Consider the following 21820-nt stretch of genomic DNA (forward strand, 5'->3'; position numbering starts at 1 on the left):
AAGTGATTCTCATGTCTCAGCCTCCAAAGTAGCTGTGACTACAGGCATGCGCCACAATGCCTGGCTACTTTTTGTATTTTTTTTAGTAGAAACGGGGTTTTATCATGTTGGTCAGGCATCTCGAACTCCAGATCTCAAGTGATCCATCCATCTGGGCCTTCCAAATTGCTGGGATTACAGGTGTGAGCCACTGTGCTCAGCCTAAAGACTAGTACCCTAGTTCTTATTTCTTATGTATATCTTCTCCTAGTTTGTTTGCCTTTTATTTTTAGTTGTACAGTCGGGAGACTGTACAACTTACCCTACCTTATAAGGGTAAGTAGTTGATGAAAAACCATTATTAGAAATTAAAAATGCAGTTACTATTACTTTAAATTAGAAAAAAATTGCTATGTGTCCGAGTTCCCATAATCATAACACCAAAACCTCATTGAAATGGATCTGTTTACTTCATGAGTTCACATTAGTAATCATCTCACAACATGACACTTTCTGGTCACAATTTTTTTCTATGAAGTGCTGTTCATCTGCATCTTACCTCCTTGCCCTCTTTTCAAAAATCTAGGAGATAAACCCAGGGTATGACTTAGGTTGTATGGAAATAACTACTTTGGTCTTCTGGGCTTCCTCCCAACCTCAAACCATTGGTCCCCAGACCCACACACACATATTCATTCATTCAGCTGATGGGCAAATCAGATAAAAATCAAACTCTTTTAATGGCCTCTTGGTATGCGTTTCAAGAGAGTTAATATCAATCCAATTTCCTGCCAGCAGTGTGTAAGTGTTCATTTTGCTGACTCTCAGTAGCATTATCACTGGAAAAGAATTGTCATTTGAAGAAACGCAATGTTAAGTTGTTTGAATGTATTATTCCTAGTGAATTTGAGTATTTGTCAGTATTTATTAATCATTTATACTACTTCTTCTGTAAATTATCCATGGCCTTTGTGTTTTATGTGGGGAGGGATATTCGTATTTATCTTACTGGATAAATACCATCTTACTTGGAAAATAGAGCCAAGGGTTAAATTCTAGGCAAAACCAACAGGAAAATCAAGATAAGTCATCTAACTTACATTAGGTTGAATGAGAGATTGTATCTGGGTATAAAATTTGAAATGATGTCTACAAAGTATAACTGGAGAAAAATGTGGAGTTACACAGCCACTTCTTTCCTAAAAGGTAAGCTTCTTTTTAAAGATATGATGTTGTCTTACTCCAGTGCCTTCTGTAAAATATACAGAACCACACAGTCCTCTACAGATGAAGTAACAGACTTTTTAAAAGGTGATTCACTGAAAGCTCTTCATTGTTGGAACTTCTGGTGTAACATTCAAACCAGGCATTGCTTGCTTTTCTTCTGACACTTTTTAACCTTTCTACTAAATGTTAATGATATATATTTATTCTTAAAATGAATTAATATTATTTTGTGATGTTCTTTGAGATAACCAAAAGCTCTGTGATGTATCAGAATGAGGGCTGTGAATGGTTTAAAAATTGGGTTTATTTGACTGGTGTATATCATAGACATATTCAAGTTCCATCCATTTCTAAATTCTAACCGTCTTAGAGCCCAGCTATAGAAGCAGATTGATGAATTCAATCAGAACCCCAAAATTCCTACAACAGTCTCTTCCTAATGATTTTTCAGGTGCGGACACGTGCCAAGACGCTCAACGGATACCTGAAACCTGGGCAGGGCTGAACCTTACTTACACTACGTTTTCTCCTATACGTACCTGCCTATAATAACGTTTAATTTACAAGTGTGGCACAATGAGAGATTAACAACACTAATTAATAAACCAGAACAATTATAACGCCATATTGTACTAAAAGTTATGTGAATGCAGTCTCCCTGAAAACACCTCGCTCTCCTCTACTCACCGAATTTCAGAGGAGGCCTCTAGCTGACAGGTGTTCCCGGCTCCCAGTGGCGAAAGGTCTACAGGGAAAACAGGTGAACACTATCAAAGCACGCTTATCGCCGAGCCTTGGAACCAGCTGCAAGGGATCGTCTCTGATTAGGGTTCGAGAATGACTCCCACGGAAGATAACCTGCTTCTCGCGCCGGTCTGCAGGGTTCTTGCAGGGCTGCTGATGGGTGGTCCTGCGCCTTTCCCCGTCCTGTTCGCGCGGAGCTTAGCGTGTCCCTACCACTCCTCCTGGCGACAGGAGTCCAGGGCTGTTCGGGCTGCCCAAGCCCTGTCGTCAAGGGGAGCGCTCGCACTTCGCAGGCTGCGCCGCTCCGGACCCCGCGAGCCCCGGGCAGGCAGCAGGTCCGCCCGCGGCCGAGCGGCGTCGGCGCCTGACAATGCCCCCTCGCGCCCCGGCCTCGGCGCCCGCTCCCGGCTCCAGCGCGCCTGCACGTACGTAGCCTTCACGTGTGTGTGGAGACGGAGTGCATGTGTGGAGACAGAGGAATGTGCTCCAACAAATTTCGGTTACAGGCGCCGAAGACAGTACGCGGGGAAGGTAGGAGCCGCGTGCACGGCTCCGGCCCCGGGCGGGAGGCGGCCGCGAGCCGGGCCGGCCGCGCGCAAGTCGGGCGCCCGCCGCTGGAGTCCCCGCGTGCGGCCCGGCCCGGCCGCTGGGCGCCTCGACCCGACACAATAAACTCCCAGGGCGGGAGCGCCGAGGGGCCGAGCGGCCAGCGCAGCGTCGCCATGTGAGCGGCTGCCGCGGCCTCGCGGGGACCCAACTTTCCCGGGCGGCGGCGCCCAACTTCCCGCCGCCCGCTCCGGCCCCGCAGGCCCGTGGCGCCGCGGGGAAGCGCGAGTAAGTGCGGGCGGCGGGGCCCTCCCGGCCCTTACCCGGCGCGCTGCGCGCCGGCCGCCTCGCCTCCCCGGCCCAGGCGCGACCGCGGCGTTCTCTGAGGTGGAGTATTGCAAACATGGCGCCCCTTGAGCCCGGAGCCCTTCGCGCGGAGCCGGCGGCGGGGTCCGGGCGGGGGGAGCCGGGGAGGAGGGAGGAGGCCGGCAGGGAGGAGGAGGAGGCGGCCTGAGCGTCCCCCCCGCCCCCCGCGCCCGTCGCCGGCTCAGGCCCGAGAGGCGCCGGGCGGCGGGAAGGAGGCGGCACCGGAGGGGAGGGCCGGGCGCGGCAGCGGCGGCGGTGGCGGAGCCGGAGCATAATGGTGGGAAGAGCTCGGCGGCGGGGCGGCGGGGCGGCGGGGCGGGTGGGGGCGTCCGTGGAGATGGCGCGGCCCGCGCCGTGGAGCCTGCCTGGCCGCGGCCTCTGGGGCGGCGGCGGCGGCCGCGGGTGCTGACGGCCGCTCGCCGGCTCACGAAGGGCCCCGCGCTGCCGGGAGCTTTGTGGGCGGCGGGTCGGGCCGGCGGGGCCTTCGAGGGCGGCGGCGGGGCCTGCAGAGGCTGCCGCCCGCCGCCCCCTCGCCTCGGGCGGCTGCAGGGAAGGCCCCGGGATGAGGCCCCTGAGGACCGCGCGGGGCCTGCTCGGGCCGGGAAGCCGCGGAGTCGCGTGAGGACCGCCCGCCGCGCCCCGGGCCCCTGTTTCGGCCAGGCCTCCGGGGCCCGTGCGCAGTCGGGGCCGGCGGGGAACGCGGCCCCGGCGTGTGGCGGGCGGAGAGGAAGCGCTTGTCGGCGCGGCACGTCGTGTGCTGGCCCGGGAGCGGCGGGCAGGGCTGGCCCGAGGCCCGGGGCGGAGATTCGTCGGTCCCCCGGGGCTGCGAGCGACCCCGGCAGAGAGGCCGCCGCCTCAACAGGTCCCTGCGGACCTCCGGGACAGCCCTGCGGGGCCCGCCGGCCTCCTCCCACCCGGAGCTCCGGGGAGAGGCTGCTGAGGACGTGGCTGGATGAGGGGCTGCCTGGGGGCGCCGGGACCCGGACTTTTAGAGTCTCCCTCGCGCTTTTCTCGAGCCGGGAGGAGGAGGAGCTGGCGGTGTGTGCGCCGTGCCGAGTGTCCGTCGTACGTTTATTTGTGTGCACCAGGGCCCGGTGTGCTGTGCGGTGTTTAACGCGGTGGGCACCCGGCACCCGGGCTCGTGTGGTGTGCTGTGTGTCATGTGCAGTGTGCACGAAGTACCCGGTGTCGTACCAGGTATCATACGGTGTGTACGTGTATCTTCCTCACCTAGGCTGTGCACACCTCCCCGGTGTGCACAGTGTGTGCAGTGTGTGCATCGTACCCTGCTGCCTTATGAGGTGTGTATGCGGTACTCCGTGTCATATACAAGTGTATATAGGATGTGGATAGTATTAAATATATTGACCCTACCTTGTGTCATATACAGTGTGTTTGTAGTACCTGGTGTCATAGATGCTGTGTCTATAGTACCAGCTGTCATATAGTGTGTGCACACAGTACGTGGGGTCTTAGATGGTGTGTACATAGAGTCTTTGTCACACTTTGTATGCAGCACCCAGTGTCATATACAGTCCTTTCGCATTACCCAGTATTCTGTGCAGTATGTGCAGGGTACCCTGCCGCTATATGTGGTGTGTATGCAGTGTTCGATGTCATATATTAGGTATATAGTATCTGGTGTCATATGCAGTGTATATGTATATATAGTACCTGGTGTTATAGTTTGTATATATGTATCTGGTGGCATATACAGTAGTACCCAATGGACTACCTACACACCGTATATAAAACATTCCCTGGTTTTATGTATGGTGTGTAGGTAGTACCCAATGTCATATGCACCAGACATGCACTATCCTTGCCACATATATCTCTACCCAGTGTCAGATGCAGTGTGTACCTAGTACCAAGTGTCATATGTACTGTGTATACAGTATCTGCTGTCATATCCAGGATCTAGTGACATGAATGTCTGTGAGCTTGGAGGAGGTACCCAGGTGGTCCATTCAGGGCCCTGCCGGTAGGAGGGAGTGCTGCAGGTTGGGTTTTTAGGGAGGTCTAGAGCCCTTGTTCTGCATCCCACAGTACGCTGAGTCATATGGAGGCAAGAGCATTCTTAAAAAAATTTAATGTGTTTGTCCAAAGGCAGAAAGTAAATGTTTACTTGTTTTCCTCTAAACTGAGAAATATAGTAATTTTAGCTTAGTAATTATGGGGTGCACAACGGTTTCAGATTTTTTAGATCGTGATTTTAATTAATGGTTGGATATTATCAGGGAGATAGTGTTGGTTGTACTTTGAAAGTTGAAAAGTTTGAGTGCTTTCTGGTAGGCAGGATCATCTTTGTAATTTTCCTGAATGTCTGAATTTTTACAAGCAGGAGACAAAAATACGAATTTCTGTACAGGCATTTAATTTGCCTTGTCTTTGACTAGCTGGCACAGGTTACATTATAGTTGCTATTTTTGGTTGACTCATCTTTCTAAGATGACCAGGCAAGAGAATCAAAGATTAGAGGATATGGGATGTGATTATGACTGAATCAAAATATTTGTCTTGCTTACCTCTGTGACTTAAAGGATTTCTGTATTTTACATGGTACTTCCGCCCATAGATATTGCTCATTTGAAAACCAAATCTTCCTTTTACAGTCTCTAAATTGGACAATTTATTTTTGCAATTACCATTTGTGAGGTGTTTAAATAAATGTACATATATGAGCTTGCAGCTTTACGAAATCAATTAAAATGTTAAAATTTAGTTCTTTCATTGATACTGAATATTCCTAGCATACCATTCTGTTGGTGTTTTTTGTTTTTATTTTTTGAGACAGAGTCTTGCTCTGTTGCCCAGGCTGGATTGCATTGGCGCGATCTCAGCTTACTGCAACCTCTGCCTCCCGGGCTCAAGTGATTCTCATGCTTCAGCCTCCCGAGTAGCTGGGACTACAGGCGTGCCTCACCACACCTGGTTAATTTTTTGTATTTTTTAGCAGGGGGCCATTTTACTATGGGCCAGGCTGGTCTCAAATTCCTAGCCTCAAGTGATCCACCTGCCTCGGCCTCCCAAAAATGCTGGGATTACAGGTGTGAGCCACTGCACCTGGCCCTTTTGGTGTTTTGAATGGATGTCATGCATGTTTCAATGGATGACATACGTTTGCTTGGACTCTCATCTTTCTTTTTTTTTTTTTTTTTTTTTTTTTTTTTTTTTTTTTTTTTTTTGAGACGGAGTTTCACTCTTGTTACCCAGGCTGGAGTGCAATGGCGCGATCTCGGCTCACCGCAACCTCCGCCTCCTGGGTTCAGGCAATTCTCCTGCCTCAGCCTCCTGAGTAGCTGGGATTACAGGCACGCACCACCATGCCCAGCTAATGTTTTTGTATTTTTAGTAGAGACGGGGTTTCACCATGTTGACCAGGACGGTCTCGATCTCTTGACCTCGTGATCCACCCGCCTCGGCCTCCCAAAGTGCTGGGATTACAGGCTTGAGCCACCGCGCCCGGCCTGGACTCTCATCTTTCTGTAACCCTCCGAGTTTTTTCTTCTTAGGGTTGTTCCAGTAGTGTATAATAGAGGCATTCATACCCTTTGGCATACCTTAATTGAGACACTGAGAATTTTCAACCTATCTGAGAATTTTAATACTTGCAACAAAAGTATCAAAACGCTGCTCTAACTTGCTTACTTAAAGCCCTAAGCCTCTGGTGTCAGATTTTCCTTAACTTCCTAGTCCTTCATTTGAATTCTGCATGGAGAACATCATTACATTTAAGCAAAAAGTCTGTATTTGGGGGGAAAAAAAAAAAAAGAAAATAGACTTAGCCTTATGATAGTTAAAACTTTTCACTGTTTGAAAACTTTAAATTGGATTTAATACTGAATTTTGTTTCCCTTTTTTTTTTTCCCTTGAGACAGTCTCACTGTGTCACCCAGACTGGAGTGCAGTGGTGCAAACTTGGCTCACTGTGTCTCTGCTTCCTGGGTTCAAGTGGTTCTCCTACCTCATTCTCCGTAGTAGCTGGGATTACAGGCCCCCACCCACTATGCCTGGCTAATTTTTGTGTTTTGCCTGGTTGGTCTTGAACTCCCAGCCTCAAATGATCTGCCTGCCTTGGTCTCTCAAAGTGCTGGGACCACAGGCATGAGCCACCGTGCCTGGTGTATTATTACTTTGATGAATGATATTATTATTCATTTATTTTCATTATTCATTTGATGAATAATTTTATTCATTTGGATAATACAAATAACTAAAATACACTGTGAGAGTTCTTATTTTAACCATTTGTTTTACACTAGTATTTTTCTTTTTTTCATGTCCGTCAGTCCATAACTGCTTCAAGTTGAATTTTCTGTATTTCCTTGAAGCAGGTAGACTTTCTGAATAAAGAAAAACTGGTGTTTTCTCTTCATTTGATCTTTGTTAAACCCTCACCAACGTTTCTACTAGGAATTCAGCGTATTTGAGTTTAATTTCTACCTATCTCTCTCATATACCAGCTTTCAGTTAGTTGCAGTGCCATTATCAAGTTTGCAGAACAAGTGTAAATCTGCTTTGATACAGTGATTTGTGCAGATATTAGTGACATGGAGGTTGTTCTTCAGGCTATGAGTGGTTTGTCCTTTGTTAATCTCGACTTTTGAAGTATTTGGTAGCCACAATTTTGTGACATAAATGAGGACCATGATTATAATAGTTCATGTTTTGCCTGTCTACTGTATATCAGCCACTATGCAGAGTTACTTACATGTATACTCTCCTACTTAAAAAAACGAAACACTTTTTTTTTTTTTTTTTTTTTTTTTGGAGATAGGTTCTTGCTTTGTTGCCCGGGCTGGAGTGCAGTGGCGCCATCTCAGCTCACTACAACTTCTACCTCCTGGGTTCAAGTGATTCTCATGCCTCAGCCTTCCAGGTAGCTAGGACTACAGGCAGGAGCCACCCCGCCTGGCTGATTTTTGTATTTTTAGTAGAGTTGGGGTTTTGCCATGTTGGCAAGGCTCTTCTCAAACTTGTAGGTGATTTGCCTGTCTTGCCCTCCCAAAGTGCAGGGATTACAGGTGTGAGCCACCGTGTGCATCTACACGTTGTCATCTTAAAAGCATAGCAGTCTTCCTTTTAATTATGGAAGGTTCATCCTATCTCATCCCATCCCAGAGACAGACAGACAGACACACACACACACACACACACACACACACACACACACACACACACACACGAGAAGTGGATGAGATATGTTTTGAGAGAGAGTGTGATTTATATAACATAAAAGTTTGAGAATCTCTGGGATAAGCGGTAAGTGCTAGAAATGAAGATAATGTGAGGGAGATAAGAATCCAAATCAAAATAATGCAGTAGTCTTTTTGAATAATCACGGCTTAGCTGCAGTTTTAAAAACATATGAAGAAATGATTTATTGCTTAAGGAAAGATTGTGTATGTGTATGTGCCGTTTCTGTTTTTCCAGTAGAAAATCCGGAGAGTTGTTTTGTATCGTGAAAATGCCATACAAGCTTTAGTATGAAAATTATTTGCAAATGCAAAGAAATCTGTAAAATTTAAAAATTGAATTTTTTTTAGTGTTTGTGCAATCCATTATATGTCTTAGGAGAGAAATTTGGCAAATTAATAGACATAGATATTTAAATCAATTAGATGTTTAATCTTTTATTCCATATATATTTTTCCTATTCAAGACAAATGTCCTGATTTTTAGCTTAGCTTTCTTTTAAGGGGAATTTAGCATATCGGAAAACATTTTCATAATAAAAGTACTGGGTAAATTCTTTTAAAATATGTTTGATTAGATAGCAGTAGAAATAACCTTACTTGCACATACTTCAGTTATTGTTCACACTGTTAAGTCATTGTAAAGTTACAGTTGCATTATGTGGCACATTTCACTTAATGTTGGTGACATCTGCAAATGTCCACAGTGCTTGCTCCATAAATGTCTAAAAGTTTTCTCACTTTTATGAAAAACTGGAGATGTAGAAATGACAAAAGTAATAGAGTGCTGCTATTTCAGAGTTTTAAAGGAATCATATAGACTCCTTGATCTGTTTGTTTTTGAGAGGTGAGAGGGATATATTTACAGATCACTTAGCTTACACATTAATTGGAAAATGTGTTTTGCTGAAAACTTATGCACATAATATTTTTATCTTTCTGTAAACTTAATATTTCAGTATAGTAGGTAAACTAGTTTGGCTTTAAATCAATGCGTTTATAGTTCAAGTTACTTCATAGTTTGTTTCATAAGATCAAACTAAAATATTGTATTTTCATATAAGTAGAATATGTGCAATTTTAATATCTTGACTTCATTTATTAATACATTGTTATTTATCGAAACTGTGCTATGTGCCATACCTTTGCTAGATGCTGAGGCGAGCAAGATGAGAGGGCTCTCACCATTATAGAGTTTAGAGTTCAGAATAACATAATTACTGAAGCACGCATAATAAAATGAAAGGCAAGAGGACTGCTAGAGCCCAGGAGTTTGATGCTATGTATGGTTAGCTATGATCAGCCACTGCACTCCAGTCCTGTGGGACAGTGTATGAATTAAGATACGTCATATTTGAGTTAAGATTACTTGCAAAGTCTTAGCACTGATGATATAAAATTTATTCTGATTGTAACTTTGAGATTTTACTACATTAACAATCTGAGTATTTTTAAAAGCAACTTTATTATGAATTGGTAACCTTTAAAGTACTCTGTTGAAAAGTAGAGCTGTATTAAATATCAAACATATATTATGTTCCCCAGATACTACCTGAGCATTTAAATGAAAGATAGATCCAATTTAAATATTTAGTTTTTTGTTCTCTGTTATTTGGTCTGCATGTATGTTAAGTAAATTTAAACTATAGTTTAAGAGCAAAGGATTTTCATTCCTAGTTTAAACATTTGTCATGTGAACAGGAAAGATATTACAAAATCTAAAGGATTTCTTTTGAGAGCTTCTCATATAATATTAGCTCTCATAACTGGGATTAAAATGCTATTTTTAAAAATTGGAAGATAGTATGGTTTATAGCAAGAGAATCTGATTTATATACGTTTTAATTTGGATGTACACATTAGGTCGCTTTACAAGTACTTTGCAAGTAATTTTTAGGAAGCTGAGTTTAATCATGAATGTGGTTTGTGGCAACACCATTTGTGTTGTTTGTGTTTTGTTTTGTTTTTAGACAGGGTCTCATTCTGTCAGGAGTGCAATAGTGAAAACTCTGGTCACTGCGGCCTCTGCTTCCTGGGCTGAAGCAGTCCTCTCACCTCAGCAGTTCCAGTAGCTAGAGCTACAGGTGTGTGCTACCATGCCTGGCTAATTTTTTGTAGTAATGGGGTTTCACCATGTTGCCCAGGCTGGTCCTAAACTCCTGAGCTCAAGTGAACCACCTGACGGCCTCCCAAAATGCTAGGATTGCAGGCGTGAGCCACCTTGCCTGGCCTGTTGTTTTAAAGGTGCCACTTTTTGAGCGCCTACCATGCTAGGAAATTTACATATTCCATTTAGTCCTCACAAAAGCATCATGAAGGATGTGTCATTGTAACAATTTATAATAAGGGAATAGACTCAGAAGGGTTAAATTACTGGTGCCCAAGGTCATAGATACATAATCAAATTGGTCTGAATTCAAGTATATAACTACCACATCTGTAATCTGCCATGTGACTCTGTCTCCCTAAAACCCATCAACTTCTTAGATCTTCATAGTGTTATGCCTTTCCTTTCCCAATGCACTTTTATAAGTCTGCAAAAGTACATAATATTAACAAAGTATAAAGCTATGCCCACCCTGCTTATAAAAGCAGGCGATAGGAAGACAGGAGTAACAGAATGTTTTGATTGCCCAGAGTTTCCTTGTATGAAGTTCTGGCTAATGCCAACTCACTGGTAATGACAGCTAGTAATCTGAGAATGAGCATGGATAATTGGTTCATTTTCTTGCTGTCACTATGGCTATGGTAGCTCACATTAGGCAGATAACGTGATTCAGGAGCAGGAGCACTAGGGCGGGGAACCTACAGTCTTTATTTTAATACGTAACGGAGAAAATTGTTTTAAAATATTTGGAATTATCTCCAACACTAAAGTATTCTTGCTGTCTTAGAGAGGGAAGTCATTGTCTTGAGGAATCTTATAACATTTCCCCTACTGGATAAGTTCAGTTTGGATTCAGATACCTAATTTCTTGAAAGCTATATTAAATGCTAAGGTTTTAGCATTCCACTGGGTGTGTACTGGCATCTAAAATAAAATGATACCATTTTGTGAGAAGCATATGGTAAAGGGAGAAATAATCAAGTGAGTGATTGCACCCACAGATTGAGATCATCCTGACACTCATCAGCAGTTATACTGCAATGAGATAATTGAGGGCTAAGCATGGGGGCAGTTCTCAGTTTTTGAAAGATAGTATATTTTTTAGTTTCTCTTCTTGTAGATTGATTTATCTGCTTCTTGCTTGTGTTTCTGTCTCGAAAGAATGTCTGAGAAATGCTGTTTTAGAGAGCAGGTCCTTATTTTTGATTGAATTTTGACATGGAGTCCTTCCTCAATATAAAATATACCTACTTTCCCTGCCCAGTTTTTGCAATACAAAAAAATGAGAAAAATTTATTTGGGCTTTTCATTGATGTCAAATTTAATAGGTTTTGGGAGGAAGTTATTTACCCTTAGAGATGTTGTCTTTTTAAATTATAGAGGATGTTAAGTCTACAGTATTTTTTTGACTGTACTTATAGTTTAGCATTTTTCTTATATGTTTAGAAATATCAAATTTAATATTAAAGTACCAGAGATCTTTTATTTCACAATACTTATTTTACCAGTCTGCATATATATGTTCTACAATTATAATTTCTTTTTTTTTTTTTGAGATGGAGTCTCACTCTGTTACCTAGGCTGGAGTGCAGTGGCACGATCTTGGCTCACTACAACCTCCACCTTCCAGGTCCCGGTTCAAGCAAATCTCCTACCTCAGCCTCCCACATAGCTAGGATTGCAGGCACGAGCCACCATGCACAGCTAACTTTTGTATTTTTTTAGTAGAGACGGGGTTTCACCATGTTGGCCAGTCTGGCCTCGAACTCCTAACCTTGTGATCTGTCCTCTTCGGCTTCTCAGAGTGCTGGGATTACAAGTGTGAGCCACTGCGCCCGGCCTACAATTCCAATTTTAAGAAGCCTTTCATTTTTGATCAGTGTTCATGTTGGATTGTTTCAGGTAAGAAACTGCCATTTGAGACAGTGGCTCATGCCTGTAATCACAGTACTTTGGGAGGCTCAGATGTGCAGATCAGTTGAGCCCAGGAAGCACAAGTTGCAGTAAGCGGAGATAATGCCACTGCACTCCAGCCTGGGCAACAGAGCCAAGGCCCTGCCTCAAAAAAAGAAAATAGAAACTGTCATTTGAATCATTTGAGAGTTAATTTTTAAATATTTTTAGGACTATTCAGATAAAAATAGTTTTAGTCTCAGTTATTTTCAAATGAATTAAAAGCTGAACAGCCAGCAGTCCAATTTAAAGTTAGGCTTTTTCTCTGCTCATGCTGAGGAAGAATTTACTATTGTTAAAATAAGTAAATGAGGTACAAATACAATAGTATTTGTATCTCATTTATTTATTTTATTTAATTTTTAAAAACAGAGTCTCGCTCTGTTGCTCAGGCTGGAGTTCAGTAGCACCATCGTGGCTCACTGCAGCCTTGATCTCCTGAGGTCAAGCAATCCTCCTACCTCAGCTTCTTCAGTAGCTGGGACTATAGGTGCATGCCACCACACCTGGCTAACTTTTGTATTTTTTGATAGAGGGGAGGATTTTGCCATGTTGCCCAGGATCATCTCGAACTCCTAGGCTCAAGTGTTTTGCCTATCTTGGCTGCCGAAAGTGCTGGGATTACAGAGGTGAGCCACCTTGCCCAGCCTATTTTTTTTAAATAAACTATTTAGAATTTTAGACGACAGTGTTACACAACTCACATTAGGAACCAGGAGTGTTTTAGCATAGTAGTTCTCAGTTATGGCTGGCTGAGCATCTGAATTCCTTTTATTTCCTTAACAAAAGCATTAAATCAGAATCTCAGGAGTTGTGTCTGGGCTCTAATTTTTTATTTGTACTATTATATATATGCATACGTATTTCATTAGCTTTGGGGTACACATGGTTTTTGATTACATGGATAAATTGTATACTGGTAAAATCTGAGATTTTAGTGTACCCATCACCTGAATAGTGTCCATTGTGCCCAATGTTTTAAAAATATTAAATATTAAAGAGATTTTTAAAATCTTACTCTTTTCCCCTCTTTCTTATTCTGGGTCTTCAATGTCCATGATACTCCTGTGTATGCTTTTGTGTACCCATAGCTTAATTTCCACTTACAGGTGAGAGCATACAGTATTTGGCTTTCCATTCCTGAGTTATTTCATTTAGAATAATGGCTGATAGCTTCATCCCAGTTTCCGCAAAATACATTATTTTTTTATGGCTGAGAGTATTCCGTGTGTGTGTGTGTGTGTGTCACTTTTTTTTTTTTCCATTTATTGGTTGATGGACACTTAGGTTGGTTCTATATCTTTGCAGTTGTGAATTGTGCCACAATAACCATACACATGCAGGTTTCTTCTTGATGTAGTGACTTCTTTTCCTGTGGGTAGATACCCAGCAGTGGGATTGCTGGAGCAAATGGTAGATCTACTTCTAGCACTTTAAGGAATGTCTGTGCTGTTTTCCATAGAGGTTGTACTAATTTACATTTGTATACATTCCCATAAGCACTCTCTTTTCCCCACATCCATGCCAATACCTATTGTTTTTGACTTTCTAATAATCGCCATTCTGGTGGGGATAAGGTGGTAACTCACTGTGGTTTTAATTTGCATTTCCCTGATGTTTAGTCATATTTAGCATTTTCTTATGTGTTTGTTGGTTATTTGTATATTTTTCTTTGAGGAGTGTCTATTCATGTCATTTTGTCCACTTTTTGATGGGAATATTTTTTTTTCTTGCTGATTTGAGTTCCTTATAGATTCTGGATACTAGTCCTTGGTCAGATGCATAGTTTCCAGATATTTTCTCCCATTCTGTGGGTCGTTTATGCTGATGATTATTTTCTTTGCTGTGCAAAAGCTTTTTAGTTTAATTCTTATTTATTTTTGTTTTTGTGGCATTTGTTTTTGGGGTCTTAGTCATAAATTCTTTGTCTAGGCCACTGTCCAGAAGAGTTTTTCTTATGGTTTCTTCCAGAATTTTTACGGGTTTTGGTTTTAGATTTAAGTCTTTAAACCATCTTGAGTTGATTTTTGTATAGGGTGAGAGATGGGGATCCAGTTTCATTCTTCTACGTGTGACTTTCCAGTTTTCCCAATACCATTTATTGAATAGTGTTTCCTTTCCCCAATTTTGTTTTTGTATGCTTTGTCAAAGATCAGTTGGTTGGAAGAATTTGGCTTTATTTCTAGGTTCTCTATTCTTTTCCATTGTTCTGTGTATCTACTTTTATATCAGTACCATGCTGTTTGGGTTACTACAGCCTTGTAATATAAAGACAGGTAATCTGATGCCTCCAGATTAGTTCTTTTTTACATAGGATTGCTTTGGCTATCTGAGCTCTCTTTTGGTTCCATATGAATTTCAGGAATTTTTTTCTATTTCTATAAAAACGATGTTGGTATTTTGGTAGAAATTGCATTGACTCTGTAGATTGCCTTGGGCAGCATAGTTATTTTCATGATACTGATTTTTCCAATCCATGAACATGGGATGTATTTCCATTTGCTTGTGTTACCTTTGGTTTCTTTCAGCAGTGTTTTGTAGTTCTTGTAGATATCTTTCACTTCCGCTGTTAAGTATAGTCCTAGAATTTTGTTGTTGTTGTTTTGTTTTTCCAGCTGTTGTAAATGAATTCTTGATTTGGCTTGATTCTTAGTGATATGGTTTGACCATGTCCCCACCCAAATCTCATCTTGAATTGTAGCTCCCATAATCCCCATGTGTTGTGGGAGGTAATTGAATCATGGTGGTAGGTTTTTCCCATGCTGTTCTCATCATGGTGGATAAGTCTCATGAGATCTGATGGTTTCATGAAGAGCAGTTCTCCTGCACAGGTTCTCTTGCCTGCCTCCATGTAAGACACACCTTTTTTTCTCCTTCACCTTCTGCCATGATTGTGAGATCTCCTCAGCCATGTGGAACTGTGAGTTCATTAAACTTCTTTTTCTCTAAAAATTATCCAGTCTCAGGTGTGTCCTTATTAGTAGTGTGAGAACAAACCAATACACTCAGCTTGGTGGTTGTTGGTGTATAGCAGTGCTACTGATTTGTGTACACTGATTTTGTAGCCTGAAACTTTACTGAATTCATTTATCAAATCTAGGAGTCTTTTGGAAGAGTGTTTAGTGTTTCTAGGTATATGAGCATATCATTGGCAAACAGATAGTTTTTCTCTTTTCCAATTTGGATGACCTTTATTTCTCTTTCTTGTCTGATTACTCTGGCTATGATTTCCAGTACTGTGTTGAGTAGAAGTAAAAGTAGTTATCCATGTCTTCCAGTTATTAAGGGGAATGCTTTGAACTTCTCCCCATTCAGTATGGTGATGACTATGTGTTTGTCATAAATGTCTTTTCATATTTTGAGGTGTGTTTCTCCTATTGGGCTCTAATTTTTTTTTTTTTTGAGACAGAGTCTTGTTCTGTTGCCAGGCGCCAGGCTGGAGTGCAGTGGCACAATCTCGGCTCGCTGCAGTCTCTGCCTCCTGGGTTCAAGCAGTTCTCCTGCCTCAGCCTCCTGAGTAGCTGGGACTACAGGCATGCACCACCACACCCAGCTAATTTTTGTATTTTTTTAATAGAGACAGGGTTTCACCATGTTGGCCAGGATGGTCTCTGTCTCTTGACCTCATGATCCACCTGCCTCAGCCTCCCAAAGTGTTGGGATTACAGGCATGAGCCACCGTGCCCAGCCTGGGCTCTAATTTTTAAAAGTTAAACAGTTTTATTTTAGCTTTTCAAGTTTAAAATTTTTATTTTTTGAAGTGGGCAGAGGTATATGCACCTTTTAAAACACTTGTTTTTGAAATGGCTTGTATAAAATGTTGTACCCTGGGATTTTTAGCTCCAGTCCTCAGAAATTCTCTTTCAAGAAGCAGATCCGTGAAGTTTCCTTAAAAAGAGGATAATTAAAATAACCTGAAAACGCATCCTCGATGAAAGCCTTAAATCTTTTCAGATTCCTCAAACATGCTACTGTATTGCCAGGGAAGATGGATATCAAAGGGTATCATTGGTTGTTATTCCCTGATGGTCTCAGATATAGGTATAATACAGGTAAGTACACATTATATCTTGAGATACATTATAGTCAGGATATGGGCTGCCATCCAGTTTGAATGTCTGGGCATTCCAGTAATTTGACCAAAAAGCAGCAACATAGTGTCCCTGCCTGACCTGTATTCAGCTCTCCAGGATGTCTCCTAATCCTCGTAGGCATCAGAAAAACTTGAATGTCTTTCCCTGGGGCAATCAGATCAACGGTCTTGGAGTTATGCCTTCAGTCAATAGTGAGACCACCTGAGAAGGTTTTTCAGGCTCTGCCTAGCTCTCTGGCTAGCCTTCTCTTTATCCCTGGTGTCTGTCTGGATTTCAGAAATCACACCTGGTGATTATTGATATTCCTCCAGGCTGGGAGTATTATTTCCATGTACAGATGGTTCTACAGGTTTGGCCATCTACAGAAGTAGATTTGAGTCTTTAAACTGAGTATCAGAAGAGTATGTCTTCCTTTGCTCTGGGAAGAAGTCCTTGAGGTGTAAGACTCACTGTGGCTCCAACTCCTACTGTCCAATATCTGCATTCACACCTTAGTAATTGTATTACTCACACTAGCGTTTTGAGGCCTCACATGTATCCCAGGACCTAGGTAGTGCCTGATAATTTCCGTAGGTTTCTTTAATTTCTCTTTAATATAGTGTTCCTAATTCTTCACCGATTCCACAAAAGTCAAGCTTCGTGGCGAGTGGAATTTTAGGGAGAGACCAGGTAAGGCTCCCTGGGCTTGTTGCTGACAGGGCACTCACCATGGCATCATCAGGGCTCTTCTGACAGCACAGCACAGCCTTGTCCACCATTGGTTTTCCACTGGCATCAGTGTCCTTACCGTCTCCCAGATAGACCTCAGGTGATAACTCACAAAGTTAGTCTGTTTTCAAAGTATGCTAAGTCAAATTTTCTTAAATGTACATAATTTTGTCAGTTTTAGATTACCAGATACAGTCAAGAATTATATTCTTAATTGTTGCTCTTAGAATTGCATTTTAAAGAGGAAAATTTTATGAAATTTGGACTTAAAGAACAGAGTGGAAAATGTTAGATGGTTATCCTAAACATTGTACATGATAGGAAGGGAAGAGGATCTGAAGTCTGATTCATAGAAAGTAATTGACTTTGGAAAATACAAATTTTTGGAGAAGAAAGATTGAACCGAAACTTGGCCACTCCAGTCTAGGATCTCATTCTCCTCAGCTCAGTGAGACTACAGGCTCCCTTTGGATCTCCGTCCCTGCACTGTGGCCTGGGAATTGCTGTGAGGCAGAACACAGGGGTTATTATTGTTATTTTTTAAGATGGAGTTTGCTCTTGTTGCCCAGGTACAATCTTGGCTTACCACAACCTCCACCTCCTGGGTTCAAGCGATTCTCCTGCCTCTGCCTCCTGAGTAGCTGGTATTACAGGTGTGTACCACCATGCCCAGCTAATTTTGTTTTTAGTAGAGATGGGATCTCTCCATGTTGGCCAGGCTGATCTCTTAACTCCTGACCTCAGGTGATCCACCCACCTCCGCCTCCCAAAGTGTTGAGATTACAGGCGTGAGCCAGCGCGCCTGGCCATTATTTTAAAATATAGTTTACTTTTGAAAGAACACCACAATAGTAAATAATTACTTAATACATTTACTGTTGTCATTAAAAATATTTGCATATTAAATTCTGGATATGTTTCAGTGTAAATGGGAACTAATTTTATACTTTATCAAGTCTCACACTTTACATAGACATTGTATCACTTAGGAGAAGGGCAATTATTCTATTGTGGGAGTGCTAAAACAGAGCCTAAGGAAGTGCTACACTTCTTTCTCTTCCTTTTTGATGGAACCCTGCTCCTCAGATAGAGTGGCTGCTAGTTACTTTGCTCACTCCATCTTCAAAAATAGCAAGGGGAAAAAGTTTGTGAAATGGAATAATAAGTGAAGGAAATAGTTTGCCAGGATTCACGCAAAGGTAGCCCAAAAGTGTTAGGGATGGATGTGAGCTGGCCAGTACCATCCTAGCAAGTTTTAGAGAATCTGTGCCTCAGGCTGTGACCATTTTTACTGCTGATGAGATGGGATTATTCTAGAAAATAAACCTTCAGAAGTCACAATTAATAATTGTATATATATTTTAGTTTCCTGGAGACCGACTCTCCTCCCTTAATCCCCAAACCTGTTTTTACTCCTGGACCTCAGAATCCTCCTCCACCCAGTACACTAGGCAGTCATTACAAATTCATTAGAAATGTGAAATGACACCAAACCTAATTGACACCCCTCTTCAAGATTACAAGAAACATATTTTAACCAAATTAAAACTCAGTACTACCAAAAAAAAAAAAGAAAGAAAAAAACCTCAGTACTTTAGAAAGAGCTATTATATTGCCATAACAGAAGTATTTGGTTATTTAGCTATAGAAAGTACCAGCTTTATTGACACACATTGTCAGTGTCCACTGTTGGCCATGTCTACTGTTGCCTGACATTTCACAATGTGTAAAGTAATTGTGAAATTTCCAATTTTATTTCACATTTAATGAAATATTTTATATATAAGATGGTATCAAAAATAAGACAGAAATGTGTATTCTCCAAACCAGAATTCTATTGCTCAAAAGTTGGACATCAGCCTGAAGTGTGTTGTGATTCTGGTGCCACGTGGCATTAGAGTGAGTGCCAGGAGCTGTTTTTCCCTCGCATGTCTTTGCTAGGTTTGATCTAGAAAGTGGCCGTATAATTTCTTAGTTCTTTTTCCTGTTGTTCATTCATTATAGTAATATGTATACAGAGAAGATTTTTTCCTTCCTTATGGTATAGTCTCTTTTGCATGGAATGGCAAATAATTAATGGTTTAAAAAATTATAGTAATTCCCATGTAATCAGAATCTAAATAATGGAAAAGTTCAGTTGCAAACCTTTTCTTTGGTCTAACTTCATTAATTAATTAAAACATGCTACTTTCAAAGATAAATCTATTAAGATAAAAGAGAGTCAGTACAGGTTGAGGTATCACCTGAATTGTTGTCTGTAGTATTATGCTATTGTTGTCTGTAGTATTACGCTACTATTACAATGTATATAAAATATAAACTAGTGGGTTATCCTGCCTTTTACAATCATTCCTTCATTAAGCAAGATGTGTAACTTTTGGTGTAAGCTTGTTTGTATTGGAACAGATTGAAATTTCCTCTTGTCTTTCTGCCCTTGAATATTGTTAGTCATGTTATTAATGTACTGATATGTTCTCTAAGTAATTGACATTCTACCAGTTTTGAAGTAGAACATTGTTATTTGCTATTTTTGTCAGATATGAAGTTTACTATTATACGATCTATATGACAAATCTCAAAAAATTGGAGAAATGAAACATTCTGGTTAATTTAGCACAGACAAGTATGATTGCTATATAATAAGTGAATAGCCAATTAAAAATGAATATTAATAAAAATGCTTACATATCCTGTTTCTTCAATTTTCGAGTTCCTAATAGACAGTGATTATGTCATTTTAGCTAACTTGTTAGGAAATATTATAGCAGATGACAGGATCACAATAATCCCTGATCTCCCATGCTGTTAGTTACTCAAAGTTGGCTGTCTCTAACTAGAAATACCACATTTTTCCTTTTTTTAAAAATCTACCTCTTTTATTGGCATACATTCTATTTATAGCAATAACATATACAGAATGTTTATTGTATGCTATAGAAATGGCCATTCAAAACATTTAAAAAGGAAAGTTTACATACTTTATTATACTTAGAGTTGATTCTCATTGTTCACCATAGTTATGCACTGAATCAGTGCATGCTGACCTATTGCCTTAGGAGAAATACAGAGTTTGGTTCCTGAGAGTCTGTGGTCACAACATTTTATAAACCAAAGTGCCATTTGTATTAGATGGGTTCATTTGCCAATCTCATTGTAAAACAAGCCAGTCTCTTCCACATAACCCATTGCTGTGAAAATATTTGCTTTAGCAAATATTAAGAAATTTCTTTTGCAGCCTCCTGATCTGCAGAACCTACCTTGCCTTCAAGTTTAACATGTTCATGCCATATCACCTTTTGAACGTGAGGCAGCCAGCACTAGCCAAGAAGGGTTTAACATTTTCCTTACTCTGTGTAAAAGAGACCAAGAATTTCTTTGACTTTCATCTTCCCAACATTGGTGTTGACTACACTTACTGTTTGATTGTCATCCCATGAATCCAGAAAGTTAGCTACTTTTCTGTTTTTTGTATGACTTCATCACATGCTATAGTTGTTACTGTAGCACTTTTGAAATGGCTTCATATACAGATTAGTGCATTTTCTCTTCCTTTTTCCGGATGTATCATATTGTTGAATCATTGACATTGAACTCATGGGCAGCAGCACTATCATTCATACCTGAACAAAAGCTCATCTAACACATGTACAGTGTTACAGTGTCTCTGTAAGGCACATCACAGCCTTCTTGCCCTTAGGAACACTAGACAGCACTTAAGCATTACACTTGGGGGCCACTGTAAACAACAAAATCACAACCAAAAACACAAGAAAGGGAAACACCTGGCATCAGATCTCAAGAAGGATGCCTGTTATCACAGTCTGAGTACTGAAACAAGGCAGAACATCGTCGCGGGGGCCCCAGCTGGGAGTGCGCATGCTGAGTGACTCAATTTTCAGTTGCTCTGTGCATGTGTGCGGTCATATGATGTGAGAACATCATAAGGATTGATTTTAGGTTTACAAATAATTTTAGCAAGTAGGAACATTTGCAAATACATAATCTGCAAATAATGAGAATTGATGTGGATAAAATAGCAACAGCTCTGTATCAAGATTTTTATAATTTTCACATCTTCTAATTCTTTATTAAAAAATCAATTCTGTACTGACATTTCATGGCTGCAAATGAAATATAAGAAAATTTCTCTTATTTTGTCTCCCAAGTACTAACCATGCCTAATCCTACTTAGCTTCCAAGATCAGATGAGATCAGGCGTGTTCAGGGTGATAAGACCATATTTTGTATTCTGTCAGTTGGACATTTTTTCCCGTATAATTTTATCTCTTTCTAACCTAGGTAGTAGTGGCTTAATATATAATATGTTCTTGGTATATATGGCTTTAAAAGAAGAATCATTGTTAGGCTTTGGATTTTTTATTTTTTGTCAGAAAGCATCTCATATGGTTAAAAAGAAATTGAGATTTTTATGCTGAAAAGGTACTTTTTTGAAATGTAGTTTTAAAACAAGTTGAGAAAAGTGTATGCAAAAATCTTAAAGGAAAAGATGGACAAATTTGACTATATAGAAATTTAAAATGAAAAACCCTGTTGTTAACAAAGAAGGGAACTAGAACTGTATTGGCAATATAGATGATAACTCAAAGGATAATATTCCTATGGTATATAAAGAATTTTTGGCTGGGTGTGGTGGCTCACACTTGTAATTCAAGCACTTTGGGAGACCAAAGCAGGAGGATCTCTTGAGGCCAGGCGTTTGAGACCAGCTTGGGCAGTATAGTGAGCCCCATCTTTACCAAAACAGCAACAACAATGAGAAACAAAGGAATTTTGAAGAATCGTTAAGAAAATGGCAAATGATTCAGTGAGAACACAAGTGATACTTCTCTAAAAGAAGAGCTACAAACACACACAAAAAAATGTGCTTGAAATGATAT

General features: G+C 41.2%; 1 protein-coding gene across 24 annotated transcripts in view; it reads left to right on the forward strand.

Annotated features, from left to right (window-relative positions):
• The first annotated feature begins 2072 nt into the window (after nucleotides 1-2072).
• The window catches only part of ZMYND11 (zinc finger MYND-type containing 11), a 123901-nt gene continuing 104153 nt past the window's right edge, over nucleotides 2073-21820 (forward strand). For 6 of the 24 annotated variants that reach the window (XM_032266118.1, XM_032266124.1, XM_032266131.1 and 3 more), the window contains exon 1: nucleotides 3013-3139. The gene's annotated coding sequence lies outside the window, so the exon portion shown is untranslated. Of the gene's footprint in view, nucleotides 2884-3012; nucleotides 3140-3391; nucleotides 3981-21820 lie in introns of those variants that run through there. The other 18 variants (XM_032266138.1, XM_032266120.1, XM_032266126.1 and 15 more) reach the window with 9 other exon arrangements.

This window comes from Sapajus apella, unplaced genomic scaffold (assembly GCF_009761245.1).
Source record: "Sapajus apella isolate SASKATOON/1434 unplaced genomic scaffold, GSC_monkey_1.0 scaffold155, whole genome shotgun sequence".
NCBI classification, from domain to species: Eukaryota; Metazoa; Chordata; class Mammalia; order Primates; family Cebidae; genus Sapajus; species Sapajus apella.